Here is a 17640-nt window from a genome sequence, read left to right as displayed (position 1 = left end):
TCATAATTAAAGGTTAGTCTTATTTGTTGATTTCTTATTTTATTTTTAACTGGGTTGTTTTCAATCGGTGTATGCACAATTATAGGCTTTTTAATTAGATAAATTGATTAAGCTAGCAAATTGTAAATTAAGTTAAAAAATTTAGGTATTTCATATTCAATACTTTGGAAAACAATTGCTCCAAAATAATCACTAGAAAATTGATGCAACTTCTCAATCAATCGAATTAATTTATATTTTATTGTCTTTTTAAAATAGTGTATTGTACTTTTGGCACAATGGTTTTTTTTCCTTCTATCATGTATGTGGAGTCTTAAATTTTACATATCAAAAGAAATTGTTAGTCTTCTTTTCTTCTAATTGCCAATATTTTCAATTATTGTATAGAAGCTTTATATATATTAACAGTGGACACAGATTTGATATTCAAGATTTATATGTAATTTCTAATCTGTTCCATACAAATAGTGAGTTTTTTTATATGTATCCATTCTGTCATTACTAGATGTTTGATGTCTGGATATCCGTTGAAATTTGGATATTCATTAAGATTTTAGATCTACTCAAAATAAAAATATTTAGAATATATAGAAAAATCAAAATTTACACAATATTATTACAATATTTCATAAAATATATTTTATTAAAACTTGATTCTAGTCAAGTTCAAATTAGACTAGGTTTTACCCTCAAATTAGACTAGATTTTATCCAGGTTGAAAAAGCACATAACGGCTGGTGAAGCGTTATTTTCTTCAAGTTAGACTAGGTTTATGAAACTCTTTCCTTTCGAGATTATTAATCTCACATGTTGACCTTTGATTTGATGTTGGTTTTAAAACTAGGAAGTCCATCAATCACTACACTTCAAGAAGACACTTATTGTAGATAACCTTATTTGTTAAGATTATCAGTTCGGTGAAGTAACCGATCTTGTCCCCATGATTAGAACTTTGGCAAAGAAAATCTTCTTACAATTTTTTTTCAGAAAAGGTCATCTTCAAATTCATTGAAGGTCTACCAATATCAGCATCAATGTTCAAGAATTTTATGATATTTTTCCTACGTAGGATATGTTGCAGAAACTTAAGAAAAACAACAGCAAGAGTGTTTTAAAAACAATTCCCTTATGTTGTTTTGGTAGAGTGTCCTAGCGAGTAAAACAATTTTTGGCGTCTTTATACAAACAACAACCTTAAAAAAGATCATCATTTGTTCCTTGGATCAGTTCCTCTTTCAAATATAACAAGTGAAGGAACTTTTAAGAGAATGTCCCTACAATCATCTCATACTTCTTTAACATTGTAATCGAATACCATATTGGGGAACTGTTTTGTCCCCAAGAAAATAAAAGCCTAGCTTGTGATATACAACTTTAAACCTCTAATTGCTAAGGTCGGATATTCCCCTTGACTGTGTAGAAGTCAAGCAACAAAACGACATTGGCACATTTAAATTTATGACATATTCATCAAACTTTTTTTTCCAAAAGTTAAAAATCCATTTTCGAAGCACAAATATATGTTTACTGTTGAGGTTTTTTCCAAGGTAACCATAGATGAAGTTGATCATCAAGAACGTCTTTTCATATAGAAGAGCTTGAGCTAATACATCCATTCAGGTTTACAGCTGCCAAGTTGTTACATAGAAAGTTTGTGATGAGACTTCATATAACTTTTATGCAAATGATAAGGCAAAACATTAGTTATTAATCGATAGAGATTCTAAATTGAGAGTTTTATAAAGTTGAGAGTTTCTTAAAAATGAGTTTTCAACATTTTTTCATCCTTTGCACAAATGTTATATGAAAAGTCATTATATTAAGATACTCAATTTTGTTTGTAACAGTTTAGGTGTACCCTAAATGCATGGTTGCATTTGAATTCAAACTCTTATATTTGAAAGAAAGTCTTTGATTGTCAACTTTATTTTAAATTACCTCACAGATCACTTGATTAGTAACCTCTATTTTCCCTTCCACAATAGATGTTTAGCTAATGGAAAAAAGTGTTTGATGGAATAAAGGTCAATGGCGTTATATTACTCGGCTTCTACTTCAGAAAAACGAATACATGATCTTAGCATTTAAAGGTTTTGAAGCAATATAGATCACAAACAAGATAATTATTTTCTTGGGCTCAAAGCAATTTTCCAACTTGGTATCTTTTAACAAAAAATTCTAGATGGTTGGAGAAATATTATCTTAAATGTCCTTTCACTTGTCATCTTTGATAAATGAACTAATCCAGGAAATGAGATAAATGAGCATTCTTAATTTTTGTGTTTGTATCAAAGACGTCACACAAAGGATACTAACCAAAACTTTATAAGAGAAATATTCAACATAATGAATGACAATTTAGGAAGCATAACAACCTTGGGAACAAAACAAAGAGGTCTTAAATTTTGATTATGAAATGTTGAACCTTCAACAAATTTTAGGATTTATTTTTTGATAAATTGGATGAAATTTTTCTGAAACAGTTATATATTAATTATTATAATAAAAAAGATAGACGTTGCCAACAATTGAAATTTACCTCAGTTAAGGACTCAATTGAATCAACATTTGAATATATAGCTTTTTGTTGCTTTTAGCTAGCAAAGTTATTGTTGTTGTCTCTTAGAACACATCCTAAAGAGTTCTCAAGTAAAACTTTAATATTTGGATGATTATAAGAGAAAACAATTTCACCTGATGAAAACACGATGATCGCAATTTCAACATTATAGAACGTGCAAAGTTCACTAGCTTTCTTGAAAAGACCAGATTTTCTATTTAAAAATGTAATTTGAAGGTTTGATTGATTTTTCATTTTCTATGCTTCTATCTTTTTACGGCCAAAATTATTTCCAGGATTTTCTAGATATTTTGGACAAAGAAAAAGTGAATTGATTGTATTAGAGTATTAGAGATAACATGCCATTGTTTTTTTATAGACTAAAATTTTCAAGTAAAATGTATATTTTGAGTTTTAGAAAGTAAATATCGATTACTATTTTGAATTATTAGAAATACAATTATAAATTACCATTCTCGGAGTATATGATGGTTTACACATTTTATCAATAAAAAGTATATAATTATATTTTAGCTGTTACGCAATAATTTATTTATTACATAATCATTTATAGGTATTAGTGAATGATGGCTGGTTGTAAATAATATAATAAATAAATGATCATGTAACAACTAAAATATAATTATATACATTTTATTGACAAAATGTGTAAACAATTATATACTCCTAGAATGGTAATTTATAATTGTATTTCTAGTAAACTAAAATATGAAAAGATTTTAACTTTCTAAAACTCAAAATATTTACTTGTAAAATTCTAGTCTATAAATACAAATTCTTGTTATCTCTAATACTCTAATATAATCAATTCGTCTTTTTGTTAAAAAAATCTAGAAAAATAGTGAGAAAGAATCTTGGCCGTAAAAATATAGAGAGAGAAAATGAAAAAAATTAATCAAACACTTAAGTTACATTTTTAAAGAGATAATCTGGTCTTTTCAAGAAAGCTAATGAAGTCTGCACGTTATATGATATCAAAATTGTGATCATCGTGTATTCACCAAGTGAATCTTTTTCTCTTTCGATCATCCAAATATTAACGTTTTACTTTACCACTCTTAATGGAGTGTTCTATGAGACAGCAACACAAACATTGTTGAAAGCAACAAAAAGCTATATATTCAAATGTTGAATGAGTCTTTAACTGAGGTAAATTTTAATTGTTGACACCAAGAAGGGGCTCTCACTTAAGATTCCCACTGGAAACAGAATAAGTGGTTCTCACTTATTGTTATTATCCTAGTATCCTACTAGTTCTCACTTATTATCTAATCTTTTTTTTCTCTTATTTTTAAATTTTGATAACAATTAATCTTTAATTGTTTCAAAATTTATTTTTGATTTGAAATGGTAAATCTTCTTTTCGGGATGCACACTCAATTTCTCTTCGATTTTAACATTCTTCAAAAAGATTTTTAATAAGTTATACACTAGGAAAAAATTGTCTCCTTGTATATTTGTGTTTAAGATATATTCATAAGTTCTTTTTACACATTCATATTCATGATTTTAGTTGTTTATGTGCAAGTATCTACTGGTTGTTTGGGTGTAAGTTCCTTGAAGGAGAGTTAATTAGACGGAAGCCTAAGGACCACTTTTGTAAAACCGTAACTTGGTTCTCATTTAGTTTTGTTTTCGTTGGTTTCAATCTGGTTTATGAATGTATGAATATTTGAAATAATAATAGTTTCACCATTATTTTTTTTGTTATAACAAGCAAAAGTCATGGTGGTGGAGGTGAATTGACCAATGGCTTATGTATCACTCAAAGCACAATGCCTTTTACCCACTTACAATGGCTAACTATTTAAGCTAGTCATTAGTTTCTTTTTCTTATTATTTTACTTTGTATCATGGAACTATGTAAGAATTTTAACAAGGCCTTGTTCTTTTGGAGATTGCCAGCTACCAGTATGAGAAATTTTAGATGTTTTCTTCAGTTTGATAAATTGTTTAGTTAGCAAAATGTTAACTAACTCAATTTTTTTATGTATATATAGTTTACTTCATATTTATATTTTTGAATAAAACAGTTGCTACATAGTTGATTACAAGAAAATTGTTGTAGCCAATTACATTCAAATTGAACTTTTATGTGTATTTTCTTAAGTAATATTATATTTTTGAACAAAAAAAAATAGTTCTATAGTATTTTACATATCAAAATGCAATGTTATTCTTATTTTCTTCGAGCTAATGATGTTGAATTACATATGATATGTTTCTACATATAAATAGATATTCCAAAATGATTATTATTAAGCCATTACTACTTATTGACATAAGACCCAAAACATTGAGTAGTCATTTTTGTTTGTTACTCCATTTGATAAAAAGTAAAAACATTGTGGGGACAAAAAATACAACACAGTCTATTTTCAAGCCAAAATAAAATACATAAAGGTTTGACCAAAAAAAAATAAAAAAAAATTCATAAATATAAAAGAGTCATTGTTGACTCAACAAGGAGTTCGCTCTTATTTTTACCTGGAAACAAATAATAGTAAACACATAAATAATTGGTTAAATTGGTTAAAAAATATCCAAATAGCTAGATAAAAAAAAGATCAACCAGAATTAATGATAAATTAATAACTTAAACCCAAAACCAACCTTTTATATATGCTTTTGATGTCTTCCCTCATATATGAAGCTCCAAGGAAGTAATCATTACCGTAGTTTCCATCAATGGTCGGCATACAAAATTTTTCATCTATAGGATAAGTCTTCCCATCAAACCATATTCCAGAAATTATCTCCTTTTTAGCTGCTATTATGTCTTCGTCTTCTTCTGATGTATCCGCAGCCACAAGCCTATAGGAATAAACTTTGTTTTGTTGTCCTGGATGATAAGCGAGCTCTATGGCTTGTTGAGCCATACAAGGGTTGGAGATGATGTCAAGCATTAAAACCCTTGTTGCACCCGGAAGAGCGATCTGCTCATTACACGCTTTGATGGATGCAAAGAAGATTTTCGCATCGTGCGAGTTGTTAAATTGATTAATTGATATTTCTCAAGCAGACTGACTTGTATCACCTTTGATCATGAAGGTTTATTTGCCATCTTTCCAACCTTTAATCTTAGCCACTAGTCTTTGGAGGAATATCAATGGGATGACATATTGGCTCACTATAAGAATCTTCTCATTCGTGTAACCGCATAACTTTACTAAACCCATGAAGAACTTTTTTGTACGCCATCTGTTACCTCGATTTCTTTGATGATCTCATGTAGGGAATGTCCTAAAATCAGTTGTACTTTACTCTAGTTAAAGTTGTAATGTCGAGGTTTGACATTTGTATAATATTAGGTGGTTATAATGTTTTGCTAGAGACCGCTTATAATCTATGAGTCAGAACTAATTGCTAATATTATACAATCCTAAAGGGTCACACGCCTAAGCAGACTAGACAAAAAAAAGGGAAGAAAAAGAGTTACTGGGCTTTGGCCCATTATTAACCCTAATTAGTTTAGAGTTAAACGTTTGGCTATATATATGATATAATAACAACGTTTGTGATATATACTTTGATCATAAAACCCTAAAATAGAGAGACAAATAGTTTGTCTGAGTTTTGAGATTAGATCTCAAAGGAACTAGCATTTTAGATCTGATCTAGTTTGTGTGCGTGTGGATATTGGTAGAGGCATAACACTTGGGGTGCTAAAACAACTTTGAAACAATATGGTTCATCTTTCTGCTGTAGAATATCCAGGTATATTCAAACCCTAAGATCTAAATTTAATTTTTTGTATACACGGTTCCTGGCAATTGAATTTGTTATTAGTATTTATAAATCGTTATAAACTGGTACGAATTTCTACAGTGGTATCAGAGCCTACGTGTTTAATACTGAATTTATATCTAGTTTAATCTATATTTTAATATAGATGAATAATTGTTATTTGTTTTAGCTTGTTTAAATTTATGAAATTTAATTTGTAAAACATAAGATAAACAAAGTTAAATAATTCGCTGAACATGTTTGTCATAATTTGAATATGCTATCGAGTGAATTTTGTTTAATGATGACTAGAACATGTTTCTGTATATTTGGATATACGTTTGTGTTTAGGTGTATTATTATAATATGTTTGTGTACGTTTATATTAATAGTTAACTAGGTCAATACCCGTGCTACACACGGTATTCTTGGTTTAATCAATCATCAAATCTCAATTCTGTATATATATTATGAACTTACTATATTTTCTTTGTTTGTAAATATGTAGTTGTATATCATATATTATTGGTATTACTAAATATATTTAGTCTCCTCAGCTTGTATTTTGTTTAGTATATGTAGTCTCCTCAGTTTGTAGAATTGAAAATTTATTATAGTATTGGTATGTACTTTTATGTACGTAATTGTATATTTAGTATATGTAGGTGTACACATAGTATTTGTACAGTTTCGTGTATTTTATTAACATGTAAAATAATTATAAAATTTGACAATTTAATATGTGGTAAGAAACACTAATTGAATATAGAAAATTCTTTGTAATGCCCTTTTCACACTACCCCTTTTTAATTCTACCATTTTCTATTTACTATTTTCATTTATACCCTCTTTAAATTTTTAATGACCATTTTATCCCTAATTGTAAATTGATTTAGGTCAATAAAATGAAGTATTAATATTTTTCGCTTAAAATATTCCAAAATAAAATTTCCCGCCAAAATTTTCCCGCCAAAAAATTTCGGAAAAAACTTCCCGCCAAAAATTTCGGAAAAAAATATTTCCCGCCAAATTTTTTGTTCAAAAACATTTTTCCCTCCAAAATATTCCCGCCAAAAAATTTCGGAAATCATTTCCCGCCAAAATTTTTCGAAAAAAAAATTTCCCGTCAAAATTGTTTTTCGAAAACATTTTTCCCGTAAAATTTTTTTTTTTGCGGGAAATAGATTTACAAGGGATTTTAAAAGATTTACAAGAGATTTTTAAAAAGTTTAAAAGATTTACAAGGGATTTTAAAAGGGTTTTAAAAGATTTACAAGGGATTTTAAAGGGCTTTAAAAGACTTATAAGAGTTTTTTAAAGGTTTTTAAAGGGTTTAAAAGTGTTTTAAAAGATTTACAAGGGATTTTTAAAGGGTTTTAAAAGATGTACAAGAGTTTTTAAAAGATTTTAAAAGAATTTATAAGAAAAACTTTTATAAACTCTTGTAAATCTTTTTAAAACGTTTTGTAAAGGTTCACAAGAGATTTAAAATGGTTCAAAAAGAGTTATAAATGTTTTAAATACTTACAATTCTTTTTCTAAGAGTTAAAAAATGCTTGTAAAGACTTTATAAGAGTTTTAAAAGGATTTACAAAGGTTTAAAATCCCTTGTAAATCATTTTTTGACACTTACTTATGCTTTAAAAACGATTGTAAATCATTTTAACCCCTTTTAAAATCCCTTGTAAATCATTCAATGTCACTTACTTATGCTTTAAAACGATTGTAAACCATACAAATAGTTTTAAAATCCCTTTTAAATCATTTTATGCCACTTACTTATGCTTTAAAAACGATTGTAAATGATGTTTTACTCTTTTATAAGCTGTTAAAATCCCTTGTAAATCATTCAATGCCACTTACTTATGCTTAAAAAACGATTGTAAATCTTGTAAAACTATTGTAAAAAGCTTTAAAATGATTTACAAAGGTTTAGAAAGGTGTTTTAAAGTATTTACCTATGTTTGTAAAGACTTTATAAAGATTTTAAGAGGTTTTAAAATGATTTACAATGGTTTTTAGCAACTACCAAAGCTTTTAGAAAACTTTACAAGGTTTTTTAAAAGAGTTCTTAAAAAATTTGCAAGGATTTTTAAAAGAGTTCTTAAAAAATTTGCAAGGATTTTTAAAAGCATTTTTTTGGCTGGGAAAAAAAATTTACGAGAAAAAATTTTGGCGGGAAAAAAAGTTTGGCGGAAAATTTTTTTTTGGCGGGAAAAATAAATTTTGGCGCCAAAAATTTGGCGGGAAACTGAAAGTTTCCAAGTACATGTTCTTATTAAATGAGGGTAATTTGGTTATTCTGTTCAAGGAAAGGGATATTTTTAAAAATGAATAATATAAAAGGGTATTGTTGCAAAAAGGTAGTAAAAAAAGGGTAGTTTTGCAAATCTCCCTGGAATATAATCAATTTTTTTCCAAATGACTTCATCAACCCATCAATTTATTCATTATCAACACAATATCATCATCATCATCATTACCCTCTCATAACATCATACTACCATCCCCATCATCATCATACTATCTTTATTATCATCATATCAACATATCATAGTCATGACATAACATTATCATAATTTTCCTGCCATAAACAGAAACTCTTAATTTTTCTGCCATAAAAGTAACCAGTAATTTTCTTGCCAAAAATGAAACTTGCAATTTTTCCGTTAAAACGTAAACCCGTAATTTTCTGCCAAAAAAAAAGTAAACCCGTAATTTTGAATAAACAAAGCAATTGTGAATAATTGGAGCGAAATCTAGTATATATTCATAGAGAGCAAAAGTGTGTTAAACAATTTAGGTTTATCCTGAAAAAATCTAAACAAAAAGTAATTTAAAGATTAGAAATATTTTACTTAGTATGTTTAAGTCTAATAGGATTTTCCAAATTTAAACACAACAAAAAATAAAAACCCAATTTTGTTAAACCAATGTTTTCGTTCGCTATTGTAATATATACTTAAAAATTATTGAAAATTGAAAATCTATAATATATGTTGTGTAGGCAGAATTTTAACATTTTATTTAAATATAATAATAATTTTCCTTGTATATTCCATAAATATCAGATTTTTCATCATTTAATTAATTTTTTATTTTTTGGAAAAATTAAGATTAATATCTTAATGAATTATTTCTATTTTCAATCCAAGAATAAAACAAAAGATACGGTCATGATTTTTGTTTTTTTAGAAAATCAATAAACAGTTGAAATTATAAAGTGAAACCGGGTCAAAATCTGCATCATGAAATAAGTTTTTTAACCCAATTGCATTTTTTTTATTACTTTAAACTTTTTGCCCACCTCACTAAACAAATTGCACAAAATAATAGAGTATACATATATATATATATATATATGCTTTATACAAATCTTTGTGTTTCTAATTCAAATCAATTCAAAATGCATAAATCGTTTGATCAAATTTAAATGATAAAACGCTATATATGATAATCTAATGAAACCAAACTATTTATCAGCGTATCAAAAACCAATGAATGAGATATTCAAAACTTTAATAACCAAACCTACCTACATTTATAAAAACTTGGATCACCTTTTGATCCTCATCGGGTTTCTGCAAATTGACAGGAGAAAGACTAAAATCCAAAATAAAAAAATCTAAAAAGAATCACTCATATTCTACAAATATAGAAAGGTGGAAAAATCTTAACATATTACTTTGCATAAAAGATAAATTATTAGAAAGGGAGACATACTTTAACAAAATCACTTCTGCATCTACATCATCATCTTCCACACTACCTGCATGAATATTCAAAAATAATATGTGAGAAAATATATAAAAATTAAATTTTCATAAAATATAAACGATATAAAAAAAATTAAAGATTTAAAACAAAATTAAGGTTTGTAGTAGAATGGGAGATTTCACCTAGTGGAACGCATGGTCTTATATAGTACTGAAGAAGGAGTGCTGATTTAAGGGTTTTGAAAAGGAATATTCTGTTTAGTTTATAGGAAATTTTTTTTTGATTTAAATTATTATATATTTTAGAAACTTGATGAATTATAGAAATAATTAATGAGTTTTTTAAACAGAAAGATTTAAAATCCCTAAATTCACGTGAAGTAATTTTCGAAGATTACTGTAAATTATTTTTCGAAATATGCTTAGGATTTTTCAAATTTAAACAATACATAATATTAGGAATGTTACCTAATAGAATCAATAAGTTCAAAATTTGTTAATGATTGAGTTATAACTACAGAGCTAATTTGGTAGTTTTAATGATTGAGTGATTTGTTAATTCTTTATTTAATCAATCTTTGCCATACTTTCCTAATTAAAACCATTTGTTTCTTTTTAAAATCAATTTCTTTGAATCTTTGTTTAATGATTTTATTTAAACTAAAATTTATGATAACGAATTAGTTTTATGATTGTAATATATAAAAATATTTCCTAAACTATCTCAAAGAAATCATAAATGCTAAATCAGTTTTGATAATATTTATCTATTTTAATTATAACAAAAATATTAAAAGAAATATAATAATGTTAATTTCAGATTTTCAGCATCAATTTGGATTAATAATAAAATTAGATTTTATAGTTAACTCGAATCATCGTTTGTTATCTTTTTATTACTATTTAAATATTAGTTTTTATTTGATAATTTATTTACTATTTAGTTTTGAAACTTTAACAAATACTAAAAAAATAAATGAAAATTTCCTATATAATAAAAGTGATAATCTGATTGGATAAGTAATATTTTGGAATATAATTAATATTGTTGATATATGAGTATAATTAGTTTTCCAACTTTAAACCCACGTAATTATGAATAGTATTAAAAATTCTCTCTCCAAAAATCTTGTTGTAGGATTTATTGAAAAACAATCATTGGCTACAATTAATTCAATCGAATGGCCAAGATTATAACGTATGACCCAAAAGTTTAAAACCCAGGTAAAAAGGATCCGCTTGTATTTACACGGGTTATTTTCATGACATTAACATTTTAAGCCTAAGATTTAAAGGTAATTATTTTTTAATTCAGAATCACTTAACGTACGTCTCAAATAATAGTATAGATATACGTACAATGGTGAATTTGTTTATACATGAATAAAACTACAGAATTTTAATTCGTTCACACCTTCACGTGAATTGGATAATTATAAATATTTATTCTGTTATTCGATTTGATCGATAATGGATATGTGATTGTGTTCGAATTGTTCGGCAAAGTCAAAATCTCCAGCAATATTTTATGTATATATAATAGATATATATATATGGTTTTATATTTAATCTGATTAAAGTAATTAGCATTAAAAGATTATATACATATTATGTAAAATTACGGATAATGGTAAGATCTTTATTTGATTTGGAATTGTTCCTTATGCAAAAGATCTTGTTACCATAACCATAAATATAATCGAATATTCTTGGCCTATGATGTATCTTTTTGAGCTGGAAAAAGTTAATGGTGTAGATTTTTGATATGATCAAAAATTATATGTTTGAAATAATCCTAATTTGAATATGATAAGTTCAATTATAACATATTAGAGTAATTAAAATTTATTTCAGATTAATTCTCTAAATAACTAATAATTTTAATTTGATTAAAATAAATTAGATAGTTTATAATTTAATTAAGTATATATTGGATATATATTAGTTATATTTTATTTATATTAGATATAAATTTTTAAATATAAAATTGAGTTATAAAATTAATTCCTCAACTAATATCAAGTAAGTTTGATGTCTCCCCAATTTTATCAACGGTTAAAACTTAAATTATTGTATGGCGGGTCTGCCAAAGCAGCGGTCTGCAATTGTTTAAGAGTGAGACAGATGGTAACGGTTACCATATGAAATAAAATTGGTTTACTTGACTTAGCTATCAAAACGGTTTTGGGCTTAGAGACATAAGGTTGGATAAGACATTAGATGTCATCCACAACCAAGAATTATATTAGATATAATTAGTAAGGTGTTGCATACTTAAATAACTAGATATTCAGGGGTGGAGCCAAAGCTCACTTGGATTCTAGTAAAATATGGATCTTGGATCAATATACTCTTAGAGGAAATTTGTTTTGAGTATAGTGTTAGTTTTCTTAATTGTTGAGAATTCTAAAATTTATGAACATCATATTAATATCTGCTTTTCTTTTTCGACAGTTATGTCAACCACTCAAAGTTCCTATTCAGTTCGAGATGTCCTTGAGAAGGACAAATTGAATGAATCAAACCTTCCTGAATACTTGGAAGATCTGGAGAAGAAGAAAACATTCAATATATCTTCTTCGGGTATCTATGTTATAGAAGTAAATGTTACTACATCTGGTTCTACTCCTTGGGTATTGGATACCGGTTGTGGTGCTCACATTTGTGTAAATGTGCATGGCCTAAACAACAATAGAACTTTGGAGGAAGGACAAGTGGACCTACGTGTGGCTAATGGAGCAAAAGTCTCTACATTTTCCGTGGGAACATATTCGTTGTCTTTACCTTCAGGCATGGTTTTGGAGCTTAAGAACTGCTACTATGTTCCTGCTATAAACAAGAATATCGTCTCCGTTTCATGTTTGGACATGGAAGGTTTTCATTTTTCGATCAAGAACAAATGTTGTTCATTTGATCGAGATGATATATTTTATGGTAGCGCTCCATTAGAGAATGGGCTCTATGTTCTAAACCAAAGCATGCCAGTCTATAACATTCGTACAAAAAGATTTAGGTCTAATGACTTGAATCCAACTTTTCTCTGGCAGTGTCGTTCGGGCCATATAAACGAGAAACGCATTCAAAAGCTTCATAGTGATGGACTTTTGAACTCATTTGATTATGAATCTTATGAGACATGTGAATCTTGTTTGTTGGGAAAAATGACTAAAGCCCCGTTTACTGGACACAGTGAGAGGGCTGATGACTTATTGGGCCTTGTACATACAGATGTATGTGGGCCAATGAGTACAAGTGCTAGAGGAAACTATCATTACTTGATTACATTTACTGATGACTTCAGTAGATATAGTTATGTTTATCTAATGAAACATAAATCGGAATCCTTTGAAAAGTTTAAGGAGTTCCAGAATGAAGTACAAAATCAACTTGGCAAATCAATTAAGGCTCTTCGATCAGATCGTGGAGGATATTATTTGAGCCAAGTTTTTAGTAATCATCTTAGAGAGTGTGGAATTGTTTCACAGCTCACTCCTCCGGGAACACCACAATGGAATAGTGTGTCTAAAAGGAGAAATCGAACTTTATTGGATATGGTTCGATCTATGATGAGTCACACAGATCTTCCACCATCCTTTTGGGGATATGCTCTAGAGACGTGTGCGTTTATGCTCAACAGATGTCCATCAAAAGGTTCCTAATTTGTCTTTTCTGAAAATTTGGGTTTTGAAGCTTATGTCAGACGATTGATTACTGATAAGCTTGGACCCAAATATGATAAGTGCTACTTCGTAGGTTATCCGAAAGAGACCAAAAGTTATTACTTTTACCACCTAATTGACAACAAAGTGTTTGTTGCTCGAAATGGTGCCTTTTTGGAAAGAGAGTTTCTTTCAAAAGGAACTAGTGGGAGTAAAGTATTACTCGAAGAAGTTCGAGAACCACAGGGTGATGTTCCAACTTCTCAGGAAGAACATGAGTTGGATCTACGAAGAGTCGTAGAACCTATACCTGTGGAACCTGAGGTACGTAGGTCCGAAAGGAGCTGTCACGAACCCGATAGATTCAGAGATTGGGTGATGGATGATCATGCTATATTTATTATAGAAAGTCATGAACCTACGTCATACGAAGAAGCACTGATGGGCCCCGATTCCGATAATTGGTTAGAGGCCGCGAAATCCGAAATGGAATCCATGTCACAAAACAAAGTATGGACTTTGGTTGATTTACCTGATGGTGTAAAAGCCATAGAGTGTAAATGGCTATTCAAGAAGAAAATTGACATGGATGGTAATATACATATATACAAAGCTAGACTGGTTGCGAAAGGTTACAAGCAAATTCATGGTATTGTAGTCGCAATGCTTAAGTCCATTCGGATTCTTCTAGCAACTGCTGCTCATTAGATTATGAGATTTGGCAAATGGATGTGAAAACAGCTTTCCTTAATGGAAATCTAGAAGAGGATGTGTACATGACCCAACCTGAAGGTTTTACTGTTCCTGAGGCTGCTAGGAAGGTATGCAAGCTTCATCGTTCCATTTATGGATTGAAGCAAGCATCTCGGAGTTGGAATCTTCGTTTTAATGAGGCAATCAAAGAGTTTGATTTCATTAGAAACGAAGAAGAACCTTGTGTTTACAAGAAGACTAGTGGGAGCGCAGTCGCATTTCTGGTATTGTATGTAGATGACATACTGCTCCTTGGAAATGACATTCCTTTGCTTCAGTCTGTTAAGACTTGGCTTGGAATTTGTTTCTCGATGAAAGACATGCGTGAAGCTGCCTATATTCTTGGAATAAGAATCTATAAAGATAGATTAAACAAAATAATTGGACTAAGTCAGGATACTTATATTGATAAGGTCTTGCACAGGTTCAATATGCATGATTCTAAGAAAGGCTTAATACCAATGTCTCATGGCATAACTCTTAGCAAGACTCAGTGTCCTTCGACGCATGATGAGCGAGAGCGGATGAGTAAGATTCCATATGCTTCTGCTATAGGATCTATCATGTATGCTATGCTCTGGACTCGCCCAGATGTTGCATGTGCTTTGAGCATGACGAGCAGATACCAATCTGATCCAGGTGAAAGTCACTAGATAGTAGTCAAGAACATCCTTAAGTACTTGAGAAGAACGAAGGATAAGTTTTTGGTCTATGGAGGAAGAGAGGAACTTGTTGTGAGTGGTTATACTGATGCCATCGTTCAGACAGACAAAGATGATTTCTGATCTCAATCAGGATTTGTCTTTTGTCCCAACGAAGGAGCAGTGAGTTGGAAGAGAGTTGGAAGAGTTCCAAACAGAGCACTATGGCAGACTCTACAATTGAAGCTGAGTATATAGCTGCTTCTGAAGCGGCTAAGGAGGCTGTTTGGATTAGGAAGTTCATTACTGAACTTGGTGTGGTTCCTAGTATTTCTGACCCCATTGATCTTTACTGTGATAACAATGGTGCCATGGCGCAAGCAAAAGAACCTAGATCACACCAGAAATCCAAACACATACAAAGGCAATATCACCTCATTCGTGAGATTATTGATAGAGGTGATGTGAAGACTAGCAGAGTTTCAACGGATGCAAATGTTGCTGATCCTTTTACTATACCTCTTCCGCAGCTGAAGCATGAGAGTCATACTGCTGCGATTGGCATTAGATTTATAAAGATGTGATCTTATTTCTAGTGGGAGGTTTTTTCTTTTATGATATGATGTTCATGTTAAAATACATTTGGATTTATTTTCATATTAATAAAAATTTGTTTCGGTATTATTTATTTATTTGATAATTAAATAATAGTCCCAAATAATTTATATCATTCTTATAGGTCATCAAGTACGTGACTTGATCATGAAACTTTGTAAGTGGAAAATGACATAAATTATTGAAGTCCCTAGTCAAGGTTATTAAAATGGGACATTAATAACTGAGAATGACTAGTATGTGAGGTGACTGATGACTAAGTTTCATGGAGTCATTAATATGTAGTATTAAAGTCAATCACATAGATATGTGTTAGAGAACACAATATTGGACTGACCCGTTATGAGAACTCTACAAGATTGTTATTGTTATATGAGGGTCATAAGAGTTTTTCATAACAACTATAGAGTATAGTCCTTTGACCTGAGTTCGTCATGATTTCTTATTCATGGATTAGTTCGCTTTGACTCTGTCAAACGTCAGCCGTAAAAGGTGATTATAAAGACAGTGATTGGGCGCATTATGAATTGTTTAAGGAACAGGGATGGAACAAGATGGGATTTGTCCCTCCCATATAACGGGAGATAAATATCTTTGGGCCTATCGAAGATTTGATACTGAGAAAATGCGTAGCCGCGCTCAAACGAGGTGAATGTCAGTCGTTTGTTTTATCAGTATAAATCGGAGTTCGATAAACATGGTCTAACTGAATAAGGATGACAATTTCTTGCCTTATGCTGAGATCGAGATATAGAGGCAAAGGGATTATGGGAATAGATGATTCCCATACAAGTGGGAGATTGTTAAAGTTGTACTTTACTCTAGTTAAAGTTGTAATGTCGAGGTTTGACATTTGTATAATATTAGGTGGTTATTATGTTTTGCTAGAGACCGCTTATAATCTATGAGTCAGAACTCATTGCTAATATTATACAAACCTACAGGGTCACACACCTAAGCAGACTGGACAAAAAAAAGGGAAGAAAAAGAGTTACTATGCTTTGGTCCATTATTAACCTTAATTAGTTAGGGTTAAACGTTTGGCTATATATATGATATAATAGCAACGTTTGTGATATATACCTTTGATCATAAAACCCTAAAATAGAGAGACCTACATCTCATCCATCTTATCCTCGTTGGGGGCAGGAAGACCTTTTGCCCGGTCTGAGAAAGCAGATAGCAGTGGGTGAAGCATGATTTCGCTTTAGGTAGAGTACGTTTTGAAACCTTAGCCTTTGGACTTTCTTTCAACCTCCCATGCTGACTTTTGGCTTGATGTCGGTTTTAAGACCACCGTGAAGTCCATCAATCCCGGGACTTCAAGGAGACACTCTGTGAGAGTCAAAACTCGCACAATAGAAATTGTTTTAAGGGTTTCTTCAAAGATTGAATCTTTGTGAGATTCTCAAAGAACAACAGAATTCTCAATTACCGTGGACGATGTTCTTGATTGTATTAATGAGAAAGTAATGATTTGATCGTACAAGTGTTCTAGAATATGAAAATAAGTGTTTTTGCCTTCAAAGTCAGAGCGTTTTTGATAGCCTGAAGTTGAGAGCGTTTTTGTGCGTGTCCCCTTTGTTTGTCCTTCGAGGTGCTTTTTATAGAGCTTTGGAATATCGCCTCTCGCAATATTCTCGGAAGATTTCTCTTTATCTTTAAGTTGGTGAAGGAGATTGTCCTTATCTTCCGAAGATTCTGGGAATTTCTGTATTCGGTGATATCTTTGAAGATTATCTCTTCCGGGGTTTTCGGAAATGATATGTTTGATCTTATATTGGCTAAGTCCTTTTTTGAAGGTTTTCTCATCTAACCCGAAGTTCCTCCGAGCCGGAATTTAGCTGACCTCGGGTCGTGCTCGGGCGGCTCAGACCGTGATATTCGAGGATGCGTTCCCGAGGCATCTTGGAGCCCGCCTCGGGATGAATTGCCAGGTTTTATGTCCG

General features: G+C 30.3%; 4 pseudogenes across 4 annotated transcripts; 2 read left to right on the top strand and 2 right to left on the bottom strand.

Annotated features, from left to right (window-relative positions):
• Positions 1-2099: 2099 nt before the first annotated feature.
• On the bottom strand, positions 2100-2972 carry AT3G32316 (annotated as a pseudogene). The gene has a single exon.
• A 447-nt stretch (positions 2973-3419) lies between these two features.
• On the top strand, positions 3420-3730 carry AT3G32313 (annotated as a pseudogene). Its single transcript has one exon.
• A 1439-nt stretch (positions 3731-5169) lies between these two features.
• Positions 5170-5698, bottom strand: AT3G32310 (annotated as a pseudogene). Its single transcript has one exon.
• Positions 5699-12479: 6781 nt separating this feature from the next.
• On the top strand, positions 12480-15657 carry AT3G32305 (annotated as a pseudogene; the record flags this gene model as incomplete). Its single annotated transcript has 1 exon — positions 12480-15657.
• Positions 15658-17640: the final 1983 nt, after the last annotated feature.

Source organism: Arabidopsis thaliana, chromosome 3, assembly GCF_000001735.4.
Source record: "Arabidopsis thaliana chromosome 3, partial sequence".
NCBI classification, from domain to species: domain Eukaryota; kingdom Viridiplantae; phylum Streptophyta; class Magnoliopsida; order Brassicales; family Brassicaceae; genus Arabidopsis; species Arabidopsis thaliana.
The sequence above is the reverse complement of the archived record's forward strand: the minus strand, read 5'-3'. Positions and strand labels throughout refer to the sequence as shown.